Here is a 13591-nt window from a genome sequence, read left to right on the forward strand (position 1 = left end):
CCCCCCCCCTCCCCCCACTATCATCAACCTTGGCACCAAACTAAATTGCAGAATGATATATTTTTCTTGGAACACTTTTATTTTTAAAATGATGAGAGATTAATTGTATTTAATTTCTGTGTGTCAGAATGAATGACGAAAGAATTCTTGGAGCATCGCAAGTACTACCCACAACTCGTTCTCAGATAGAGAAGCTAACTATCCACAGTCGGGGCAGGCACTTGCTACAAAACAAACTTACCTGTATTACAACTCTCCATCGCAACACTTGATTGACTTGCTCACAGCAATCCTATTTAAATTTGTACACTACACTAAATGTTCATAAATTAATTGACTGGTGCATTTGTTACTTTTGAGCTGTTAGAAATTGGAACACTTCAGGCTGTTAATGCTTTGTGTCTGACTACAGCTACCACTAGTAATAATAATAATAATAATAATAATAATCTGTACAGTAGTATGGTAGTCATTTGTAGTTACTGCTGTCTCCTGCTGTCGATTAATTCATTTATCTGTTTCGAAGCGAGTAATGAAGCCAATTCTGGACTACTACAGATAGTGCTTACAACTTGGAGAAGACATTTTCCTGAGAAATTTAACATATACACTCCTGGAAATTGAAATAAGAACACCGTGAATTCATTGTCCCAGGAAGGGGAAACTTTATTGACACATTCCTGGGGTCAGATACATCACATGATCACACTGACAGAACCACAGGCACATAGACACAGGCAACAGAGCATGCACAATGTCGCCACTAGTACAGTGTATATCCACCTTTCGCAGCAATGCAGGCTGCTATTCTCCCATGGAAACCGATCGTAGAGATGCTGGATGTAGTCCTGTGGAACGGCTTGCCATGCCATTTCCACCTGGCGCCTCAGTTGGACCAGCGTTCATGCTGGACGTGCAGACCGCGTGAGACGACGCTTCATCCAGTCCCAAACATGCTCAATGGGGGACAGATCCGGAGATCTTGCTGGCCAGGGTAGTTGACTTACACCTTCTAGAGCACGTTGGGTGGCACGGGATACATGCGGACGTGCATTGTCCTGTTGGAACAGCAAGTTCCCTTGCCGGTCTAGGAATGGTAGAACGATGGGTTCGATGACGGTTTGGATGTACTGTGCACTATTCAGTGTCCCCTCGACGATCACCAGTGGTGTACGGCCAGTGTAGGAGATCGCTCCCCACACCATGATGCCGGGTGTTGGCCCTGTGTGCCTCGGTCGTATGAAGTCCTGATTGTGGCGCTCACCTGCACGGCGCCAAACACGCATACGACCATCATTGGCACCAAGGCAGAAGCGAGTCTCATCGCTGAAGACGACACGTCTCCATTCGCCCCTCCATTCACGCCTGTCGCGACACCACTGGAGGCGGGCTGCACGATGTTGGGGCGTGAGCGGAAGACGGCCTAACGGTGTGCGGGACCGTAGCCCAGCTTCATGGAGACAGTTGCGAATGGTCCTCGCCGATACCTCAGGAGCAACAGTGTCCCTAATTTGCTGGGAAGTGGCGGTGCGGTCGCCTACGGCACTGCGTAGGATCCTACGGTCTTGGCGTGCATCCGTGCGTCGCTGCGGTACGGTCCCAGGTCGACGGGCACGTGCACCTTCCGCCGACCACTGGTGACAACATAGATGTACTGTGGAGATTTCACGCCCCACGTGTTGAGCAATTCGGCGGTACGTCCACCCGGCCTCCCACATGCCCACTATACGCCCTCGCTCAAAGTCCGTCAACTGCACATACGGTTCACGTCCACGTTGTCGCGGCATGCTACCAGTGTTTGCGATGGAGCTCCGTATGCCACGGCAAACTGGCTGACACTGACGGCGGCGGTGCACAAATGCTGCGCAGCTAGCGCGATTCGACGGCCAACACAGCGGTTCCTGGTGTGTCCGCCGTGCCGTGCGTGTGATCATTGCTTGTACAGCCCTCTCGCAGTGTCCGGAGCAAGTATGGTGGGTCTGACACACCGGTGTCAATGTGTTCTTTTTTCAATTTCCAGGAGTGTATTAGATAAATGTCATACTTTTATCATCAGTGATGTATGGGACAAAGCACAACATATGTATGTAGTGGCTGGACTGTGTGAGGAACCTGTAACATTCACCACATTAATGGTACTAATTGAGATAAATAATTATTGATAACTTACATAATCAATATTAGAGTCTGACAAAATTGTGATAATAGTAATGATACTTTGAAAATAGTTTAGTTCCGTTACTGAAACCGAATCGAATAATTCAGGTTCTGAGGGGGTAATTCACGTTGGGAAACACTGGCCTATAGTTTCAAGGAGTTCTGGAAGGGTGCTGCCCAGTACATAGCCTTCAATACCGCGTTTGTAACGGAGGTGAGTTCCAAGCAGAGAGCTGTTTTTGAGTTTCTTTTGGCGGAAAACCAGAACCTCGCGGGTATTTATAGGCGTTTGCAGAAAATTTTCGGAGATCCGGCAATGAACGAAAGCGCCGCGAGTCGCTCGGTTTGGCGTCTGTCAACATCGCAACAAGGTCGTGCAAATCTCCCACGTGCCGGTCAGTCTCACACTGCTGTGATTCCTGCAACGTTGGAACATACGGGTGCTCTTCTCATTCGAGCTGTTCGACGGATCACCGTTAAACACCTCGCTCCACAACTCGACGCTTCTGTTGGTGGTATCGACCCACTCACCCACCAGGTTCCTGGCCGCCTAGCAGAAGAACATAAAGAACAAGAGAAGACCACCTGTGCAAAATTCCTTGCGTAGTACCAGGCTGACCATGAGAATTTTTTGTCGAACATCGTCACAGGCGATGAAACACAGGTTCATCTCGTCGAACCAGGAACAAACGGCAGTCCGGGGATTGAAGCCACACCTCTCTCCTCGGAAGAAAAAAGTACGCCCTCAGCCAGTAAAATTATCATGATCGCCTTCTAGGAATCTGACGGGGTTATTCCGTTCGATGAACTCCCTCATGGTGCAACGATCCTCTCTGAACTGTACTGCACTACCCTCAGGATACTGAAGAAAGGACTTCAGTGTTGTCTGCGAAAGAAATTCTCCCTATCCAAAGTCCACACGCAAGTCTGCACAACCGATTGCGGCTCGCAAAACTTTACTGAACTGTTCTTCCTCATCCACTCTACAGTCCAGATTTCGCATCTTCCATCTATTTAGCCCAATGAAGGATGCACTCTGCAGGAAACAGTACATGCTCATTCTGGAGGTTATCGACGCAGCAAGAAGTTCGCTCCTACGTCGACCAGTAGAGTAGTACCATGTGGGAATATAGACCCTCCTAATAAGATTGGGTAAGGCCGTCGCAATGAACGGTGATTGTGATGAATGACAGGATTTTATAGCTATAAGGGGGGGGGGGGGGGGTAATATAGTATGTTGGATTTATGAACAAAACCAACCTGATTTAAAAATAAGAAAGAAGTGTTTCTTTGGTTATTGAACTTCAGTGAAACGAAAAGTCAGGGTTGCAACATTAAGAATGGAATGGGAATAGCACAGTTAAACGCAGAGGAGAGAGGGAATAGATTAAAAGAATGCACTTCAGGCCTATATGATGGGGATGCTTTGTATGATGACGTGATACAAGAAGTAAATCACGTCAGTAGTGAAGGTATAGAGCATCCACTGCAAGAGTCAGAGTTTAAAGGAGGTTAGAAGGCTTAAGACAAAGTAAGGCAGAAGGGACAGCTATCGGAAAAATATCGTTCACTCAGTTCGCAAGAAAGTAACGGCAGACAGGTTCGGAAACTATCACGCTATCAACTGAACACCTCATGCCTCCAAGAAGCTAACCGACAAAATATACAGAAAAATGGAAAAAAAATTCAGTCTCTCAGATGAGGACCATGTTGACTTTAGGAAAGGTAAAGACACCAGGAAAGCAGTCCTGAAGTTGGGCTTGACAATGGAATGAAAACACATTCATAGCATTTGTCGATCCAGCATTCAACAATATAAAAGGTTGGGTTATGTTCGAAATTCTGCGAATAATAAACATTCAGATGAACACAGGCTACATATTTTCCCATAGATACAATATGTAAATTTTTATGTGCTATACAAAATGGGAAACATTGTTCTAAAATTTCTCGAAAAGTTATTGACAGTTTCACTTCAAATTTTGTCACGGTGTTCTGACAAACATTTTAAAGGATACATAAAGGAGAGATTTTCTTAATAAAAGTCTCGCAAACTTCTTGTCCGATTTATTTCAAATTTTTACGCGTATTCAAATAAATAATCAGTCGGACACTGGCTAAATATTTTAATACATAAATAAAGGGGATTGTCAACGCTCCCTGCTAAAACCGATTGTGGGTAAGAAACTCTGAGCTGTAAAACTGTGCTGTTTCTTTCCTTTTCTCACAGTCTGTTTCAACAGAAAACAATAAAGTTGTGTTTTGGCTAAATGGTTTATAATTACAATACTACTAGGGAATCTGAATCGTGAGAAACACTGTAACCCTACCTGTTTGCATATTAAAACTAGGTGAAATATTGGCATTGAAGCTACTGATCCAGCAGCTAGAGAGGTCTCTCTCATATCCCGAATACCAATGATCGAAACCGATTTACGTTTCATTATACCCGCCGTCAATTCCCAACCAAGGTTTCGTTAGCAGTGACAGTAAACAGGGCTCATGTTCACAGGGAGATGGGGGCGTAGGAGATGGAGAGGGAGACGGTGCGGAGGAGATGCACAAAGAGAGGGGCAGAAGATGATGGACACAGAGCGGGGTTTCAGGTGGTACATAGAGAGGAAGGGGGAGTGACAGAAGAGAATTAGGACTTGTATCCAGTGGTCATGCATATTCAGCAATTGCGAAGCATTGCCAGGTTCGCTAGTACACAATTTGTACAAGAACCAATAAGGAAAAATAAGGGTGGAAGACCACGAAAAATGTGCTATGTCTTAGGAGAGGTCAGCAGTCTTTCGGCCCTACTGTTCAATCTACACACAGAAGAAACAATGACGGAAATAAAAAAAACAGGTGCAAAGGTGGGGTTAAAATTCAGGATGAGAGAACATTAATGATGAGAATCACTGTTCGGATTGCTGCGCTCAGTAAAGGTAAAGAAGAATTACATGCACTGTAGAACGAAATGAACCGTCTAGTAGGTACAGAATTGAGATTAAGAGTAAATCGAAGAAAGTCGGAAGTTATGGGAAGTAGAAAGGTTGCAATAGCGAGAAGTTTTCATCATAATTGGTTACCACGAAGTAGACGATGCAAAATAATCGGTGACAGAAAGGGCAAGAAGGCCGTAAAAACCAGACTAGCACTGGCAAAAAAGTGCATTTGTGGCCAAGAGAAGTCTGCTGGTATCTAGCATAGGCCTTAATTGGAGGAAGCAAGTTCTAAGAATGTACGTTTGGAGCACAACATTGTATAGTAGTCAGTCATGGATAGTAGGAAAACCGAAACACAAGAGAACAGTGGCGACTGAGATATGATACTACAGGTGAAAGCTGAATATGAGGTGGACTGATGAAGTAACGACTGATATGCGGAATCGGTGAAGGAAGAAACATATGGAAAATACCGACGAGAAGAAGGAACAGAATAATGGTACATGTGTTAAGACATTGGGGAATAACTTACATGGTACTAGAGAGAGCCTTAGACATTAAAAACTGTACAATAAAACATGATCGGTGTGGCTGGGTGTGTGTTGATGATCTATATGTTTGCTCAGTGCAAGGGCGTGTGCATAAAGTATCGTTGATCACTCAATTGCATAAACATCTGTGAGGCAAGAGTCGCTTTGTCGCACAGTAATCTTTAGCCTTGTGTTTCTGGTCATAGCTTACTTGCAATATACGTGGTATTTTTATCCTGGATCGCTAGGAGCTGGCTGATATATCGTCTGCAACACGGAGCTGAATGGACTGGTTGGGTGGCAAGTGTCACCCGCGAAACCAATTTATCTTGTTCATTTTGATTTTGTCCTGCATCCATGTTGCGAAATAATCATTATTTTCGTTACATTTTCGTATAACTTCTTAAAAAAGTATCTAGGCGGCTTCGCCGCGTTGAACTGTGGAATGATTAGAGTCACATTGTGTGAAGGAGATATCCGTGGCAGGGCACACGACGTTTCGTACTCATATGTGATACTTTTGTCTAAACTAATTCTGTGACCTCGCACCTCTTACATGCACTGTATGGTACTTTCTTTCGTGCGTCATTACTCATTTCTTCAGGCTGATGAAGCAGGTATCCTGAACACATGGCTGAAATCACACCAGAGGTTGTAATGAAAGATTATTGCGTTTACACCAAGTGCTGCTCTACAGCTCTGTGAGATATATAGTGCTTTCTCAGTCTGTCAGTAATTCGTTGTAATAACATGGTCACTGTGTCCAGATGTATGATAATGTATGGAACATTCAGCATTAATTTTACCAGTGTAAGTGCGAGCTTTGTACTCCTTGACTAGCCAATTGTATGTATGAGGGTTATTCGGAAGATAATATCCGCTCGGTCGCTAGATGGAAAACACAGTGAAAAGCAAAAATAGTTTATTTGCAACACATTCCAGGTACTTCTCCGCATAGACGCCGCTCGGACTGAGTTGTTGCAGCACTGTACCAAATTTCAAGTACGCTCTTCGTAGAAGGCAGCTGCTTGTGCTTCCTGACAATTTTCTATGCTGGACTGTAACTCACTGATGTGCCACAATGTTGTCTTCATGGCCAGAGGTTCATGTGAGCGGAGATGTGAATGAAAGGGAGCCAAGGCCAGGCTGTATGGTGGGTGATCAAACACTTCCCATCCTAAAAGCTGCAGGAGCCTCCGCACAGCCCCTCCCGTGTGCGGCCGAGAATTGTCATCCAGATGGAAATGCATGACAGTTACGTTGTGTGGGGTGCATGAAATCATGCGAAATTTCCCACGGGCACTCACACTTGGCGGGAGACACTATTTTCTAGGCAATTTTATGTCTTCACTGTGTGCTCAGAGCTGAAAAACGACGTGATGTGATCGCTGGGCATAATAGAGACACGGCCGAACACATCTTTGCAAAGGTTTATCGGAGTTTCACCGTTTTTCCTTTTCGCGACCGATCTGACCTTACTTTCTGAATAGCCCTCGTATATCCACCGCTTCATGCAATCTTTCGTCGCTTCCGTATGAGTTGGGTAAGGCACTATAAGTACATATACAATTCTGCGCAGCATCGTGCAAATAGTCCCACCACCACTGCCTACGTGGCTATAAAGATAGTGTTTCACTGTTACTATGAAGAATGTACGTAAGGGTAACGCCTGTGATTTCCACCATTATGCTGTGCTCCTAAGACTGCGTTGACGAACTAGCTATTCCCACTGTATCTCGTGAAAACATCACTTATGCATAACTACAGAAACTATAAAGTCTCTCCGATGAGCACATATATTGAGTAAGTGTCTCTCTCTCTATGTTTCCCACACCACCTTATGTTTGTCTTTATATGTGACTGTGTGTGCTCTGTTGTGTTGAATACCTACACCATTGGTTTGATACCGTGCGATGTGTGAAACTGCTATCATACTACACGCTTCCATTGTTACAACTGCTGCTCCAGCTGCTGCAGACGCTGTATTGAAGCTGAAAGTGTTAATCAACGTCGCGGAGACATATTTGTCTGGGCTCTGTTGCATAGGAATCAGATTTTTTTCAGTTCCTAGAAATGTCCAACAGTGGTGGATTTAAATGATCCGTGAAACTACTCCTTTTCCAAAGAAAGCATCAGCGTTGGAAATGTTCCCGGGCTGGTGTTCATTAACAGATAATAACTGAAGTATACGTCAGTTGTGGAATAAACACGTACCTTCTTGAAATAAACAGCCTTTTATTGACTTTTGTGTCAGTGAAATTCTTCTCGTAACATGAATTATCTGTTCAGTGCCTTATGTACAGATATATAATACAATTTCCTTCAAAATCTAGTAACGGCGTCGATTTCTACTTCACAAGAATGAAAACTCCTAATGAAATTACTTCTCAACAAGACTTCCTACACTAAGAATAATAATCTGAGTGCTAACCACCACAGAGTAATAAAGAATATCTTAGTCTCTCCCTCTAGCACCGTCACGTCAAGTCACGCTGCTTCCATCGTACTGCATGATACATCATACAACCTACATCCACATGACTGTTTATCGTAGTCAGTCCTTGCTCTCCCATTAGAATCCTCCCTCCTGTTCTTTTCCCATACAAACAGACAAACACTTCCTCCCCTTTCAGATTACATGAAAATGTAGGCAATGAGATACTTTGTCACCTCTTATCAACGTCACCAAATTGTATCACCATCTTCTGCCTCTAGGCATGGAATCTGTTACGCAAGAAAAATACACTAAATGGTCAAAGAAACTGGTACATCTGCCTAATATCGTTTAGGGCCCAAGCGAGCACGCACATGCGCAGCAACACGACATGCTATGGACTCAGCTAATGTCTGAAACAGAGCTGGAGGGAACTTACACCATGAATCCTGAAGGGCTGTCCATTAATCCTTTAAGACTACGAGGGGGTGGAGATCTCTTCTGAAAAGCACATTGCAACGCATCCGATATGCTCAATAATGTTCTTGTCTAGGGAGACCGGTGGCCAGAGTAAGTTTTTAAGATCCGAAGAGAGTCCCTCGAACCACTCTGTACCAATCCGCGACGTGTGGTGTGTCACATTGTCATGATGGAATTGCCCAAGTCAGTCGGAACGCACAATGGAAGTGAATGGATGAAGCTGATCAGCCAGGATGCTTATGTGCGTGTCAGAATCGTAATTATCCAACTGCACACGCCCCACACCATTACAGAGCCTCCACCAACTTGAACAGTCCCCTACTGACATACACGGTCCATGGATTCATGTGGTTGTCTCCATACCCATACCTGTCCATCCGCTCGATACAATTTGAAACGAGACTCGTCCGACCATGTAATATGTTTCCAGTCATGACTCCGATGTCGGTGTTGACAGGCCCAGGCAAGGCATAAAGCTTTGTGTCGTGCAGTCATCATGGGTACACGAGTTCGCCTTCGGCTCTGGAAACCATGTCGGCAATGTTTCGTTCAATGGTTCGAACACTGATACTTGTTGACGGTCTACACTGCAATCTGCAGCTGTTTGCGGAAGGGTTGCACTTCTGTCATGTTCTACGGTTCTCTTCAGCTGTCGTTGTTCCCGATCTTGCAGTACCTTTTCCGGCCGCAGAGATGTCAGAGATTTGATGTTTTACCAGATTCCTAATATTCATGGTACACTAGTGAAATGGTCGTACGGGAAAATCCCGACTTCCTCCGTTTTGTGATGCTTGTGGTGTGCACGTCTCTGTCCGGCACATTTTAAAAGACTGCATTTTATAACGTGATGCACGGGCAGAAGCACAAGTTGATGGGGATCTGCCTTCTGTTTTAGCTAATGATGAGACGTGTGTGTCTAGGGTTTTTAAGTTTTGTGACGTGTCTGGACTCTGGCCAAAAGTTTTAGGCTGGAGGTTTTAGTGTATTGCAGAGTGGCTAACTCCTCCCCTTTTTTCCTTGTGGTCAGCCAGCCACTTCCATCTGCTACATTGTTTTAGCTCCCTCTATCATTTTCTTCCTGTGTTGTCCATATTTTACTGTTGACACCCTGCTTCATCCCATGCTTCGGTGTGGATGAGCACATATTTTTCAGCGATTGTTACCCGTGTTTTGTGTTCCGTTTTATATTCCTGTTCTGGGATTTTTCTTGACACCCGTCTCCCTACCTTACTGAACGGGCGCTGAAGACCTTGCTGTCGTGCGCCCACAAAACCCCTCTACTACTACTACTACTACTCATCGCTACCTCCGAGATGCTGTCTCCCATCGTTCGTGCGCTGACTGATACCACTTTCAAACTCACTTAAATGTTAATAACCTGCCACTGTAGCAGCAGTAACCGATCTAACAACTGTGCCAGACGCTTGTGGTCTTATACAGGCGTTGCCGTCCGCAGCACTATACTCTGCCTATTTACATGTTTTGTATTTGAATACGTGTGCCTAAACCAGTTTCTTTGGCGCTTCAGTGAAATTAGGTAAGCTGTCTCACAGAATGAGTAATTATGTCATGCCGACTCTGGCCCTGGATGACGACCAAGAATCCAATTTCTCAGTTCCACCGAACAAAAAAATATAATTTTCATATTTCGAAAAAATCAAAATTCTCATTTGCTAATTTAAAAAATTTCAAATCCAATAAATTTTATTCATTATAAATAAGAACAAAAAGATATCATTTGCCCATTCCACAAAAACCAAATTAACATTTTCTAATTTAAAGAAAACTAAATCTAATAAATCTGATTCATTATAATTAAGAACCAAAAATGTAATTTGCCCAATCCGAAGAAAACCAATTCTCATTTTCTAATTTAAAAAGTTTCTAATCTAATAAATTTTATTCTTTATAGTTAAGAACCTCCAAACCTAATATCTCAAATGGTACATTTAACGGTAAACGGTTCAATAAAATGAAAATCAGATTTCCTTCTCTGCAATTACAATGGGAAAAAATGGATAAGAAAGCTTAGCTATTTAATAGCTTATAAAATTTTTGCAAAGAACAGTGTAGATTGAGATATGACTTATAAAATTATTGTAAATAAAATGGTTATCAGGTTAACTAGAAAAGATCTGAATTTTTAATAGTGAAGAAATGAATAAAGAAATAAAGAAGACAGAACTAAAACATAAAACTTTTTAAGAACTTCGATCAGTTGTTAAAACAGAAAAATGGAAGAATTATTATAAACTTAGCAAAAGTCAATTAATTGATCTTATTGTAAGCCCTTTTGACAATGTTAATAACAATGATAACGATAATTAATTGAGTCAAGAATGTATAAAAGAACTTCATCAAATCTGTAAAACCATAAAAAGAATTTTTTTCTACATTTATTATTCTAAATTTTTCCAGCTGTAGAATTGGGTGTCACTCGGTTAAAACTGGTGCCATGGAAATGGATTCGTGTAGGAATATTTTGATCCTTTTTCTGTAAAATACCTCCTGCATTTTGTTACAGGACAGACACATGAAAAAAAAGGCGTTAAAGAGTCCTGCGACAAAGAGACCGGAAACAGTTAACGTAGCTGAATGATGTAAATGTAAGTCATGTGAATGACATGGATGAAGAAGAAAATAATATGGGAAAAGATGAAACGTTTCTGCAACAAACATCTTACTTCACGGATAATGTTGAGTCCTCTGTACTACTTGGTGTATTCTCTGGTCGTCACGTCTGACTTCGCCTCAACCGTCCTTCAAAATCAGCGCTAAATACACTGATTCAGGACAGTTGCTTTCCTGGTAGATAAACAGTGTGACAAAAAGTGTATAACTCATTCCAAGCGGCAACATAAAGACATTGAATTGGGGCCTTTCTACTAGAATATTTTCTAACGTTATTATTGATTTCATTATGGAGACAAATACGACGTAAGTTAAATTTCAATGATTTCAGATGAAGTAAATGGAAGAACGAATAGTGAAAGTCTGCTACAAAATCGATACGGATGCTCATATCTCGATTTATATTGGGTGATAGAACTGTTGGATCATGTGGTTTAGATAGCCTTTGGGCTAGGGACCATTTGTTTATCCAACAGTAGGATCGTCTTCCTGTATCCATCCAATAGTACAGGGTCAAAGTTTGAATATTTCAAATTTCCTCCATCTTAGGCATATGGAGCAAATCGATTGGTTCTTTTTACTTTAAATATCCTCTAGGAGGCTCCTTAAGAGGTTTATAGAGGTGACATTTGGTTCATGGGCGGTTCCTGAGAAGTGTTTTTCACCATTTTTAGCCCCCGGGAATGAATATCTAAGTAACTAAACTCAACAAATTGTTCAGATTTTAACAATATATTCTCTATCCACTTTTCTTGGTATGCCATATTCCCGTTTTGAAAAAATGTTTGTCCATTATGCAGAAGCCCGCCAAAAATGTGATTTTCAGGTACTAAAATCTAGCCAGAATTTCCAAGACGGCGACATACTGCAAATGATTGAGATTTTTATGATACACTCCTGATATCCATATCTGCAAGTGCATAGAAAATCTATCCGTTTCCGTGATATAGAGGTTCAAAGTTACACTTCAAGTTCGTGTAAAACACTCACGAAAATACGGTACGAAGCGAAAACGTAATTTACAAAGGGGCGTGTCACGGAGAAATTTTCTGTAAAGGTTTTCCACTATCATCAGATGGGTTCTGAAAAACCTATAATGTAGCACTGCTCGTAAAATTCGGTCAGAGTTTTAAATTTAGGTTTGCTTGTTTTCAGTTCCATATTAAGTAAACTATGCAAATTTTTCTGACCTCTTAAGTACTTTTCTTATTAGTGACGTACCCTCGTGTAGTATGGAAATGTTTGAAACCATCGGAAAAATGCTCCTACCAGTGCAAAAAAAGGCGAATATACTACTGTTTAAAATAGAACTCCATGACTGAAAAGTGTTGTACCATCAGCCTCAATCTACCTTCCTCATCATCTTCATGAATTTTACCATGTGAACATATTCGCGCTTTTTTTATACTGAGAGATGAGGGAACAGTGGAGAGGGAAAAAGACGAAAAAGTAATAAATAGTAGAAGGTAGTAGACAGTAGTTGTGGCGTAGAAAGAGCGGACGATACGACGGCATTGTGAGAGGAAGTGGGGGACACAGTGGCAGTGGAATATACACTGAAGCACCAGAGAAACTGGTATAGGCATGCGTATTCAAATACAGAGTTATGGCAACAGGCAGAATACGGTGCAGCGGTCGACAACGCATATATGAGGCAACAAAGGTCTGGCGAAGTTTTCGGATCAGTTACTACTGCTACAGTGCCAAGTTACCAAGATTTAAGTGAGTTTGAACGTGGCGTTACAGTCGATGCACGAGCGATGGGACACAGTATCTCCGAGGTAGCGATGAAGTGGGGTCTTTCCCGTACGACCATTTCACGAGTGCATCGTATCAGATATCCGGTAAAACATCAGATCTCCGATATCGCTGTGGCCGGAAAAAGATCCTGTAAGAAAGGGACAAACGACGACTGAACAGAACCGTTCAACGTGACAGAAGTACAACCCTTCCGCAAATTGCTGCAGATGTCAATGCTAGGACATGAAGAAGTGTCAGCGTTCGAACCATTCAACGAAACATTACCAACATGGGCTTTCGGATCCGGAGACACATCCGAGTACCCTTGATGACTGCACGACACAAGGCTTTGCACCACGCCTGAGCCTCTCAGCACCGGCATTGGACTGTTAGGAATGGTTAGGAATATGTTGCCTGGTCGACGCGTCTCGTTTATAATTGTAGCGAGCGGATGGTCGTGTATGTGTATGAAGACAGGCTCACGAATCTCTAGAACGTGCATGTCAGCAGGGGACTATTCAAGCTGGTGGGAAATCTGAAATGGTATGGGGATTGTGCAGTTGGAGTGATATGGGGCCTCTTATTTGTCTAGATATGACTGACAGTTGACACGTGCGTAAGCATCCTGTCCGATCACCTGAATCCATTCATGTCCATTGTGCATTCCAATGGACTTGGGCAGTTCC

General features: G+C 42.8%; 1 protein-coding gene across 1 annotated transcript in view; it reads left to right on the forward strand.

Moving 5' to 3' along the window:
• The window catches only part of LOC124619777, a 1271017-nt gene that overhangs the window by 1086818 nt on the left and 170608 nt on the right, over positions 1-13591 (forward strand). The gene's annotated exons all lie outside the window — the stretch shown is intronic.

This window comes from Schistocerca americana, chromosome 6, assembly GCF_021461395.2.
Source record: "Schistocerca americana isolate TAMUIC-IGC-003095 chromosome 6, iqSchAmer2.1, whole genome shotgun sequence".
NCBI lineage: Eukaryota > Metazoa > Arthropoda > Insecta > Orthoptera > Acrididae > Schistocerca > Schistocerca americana.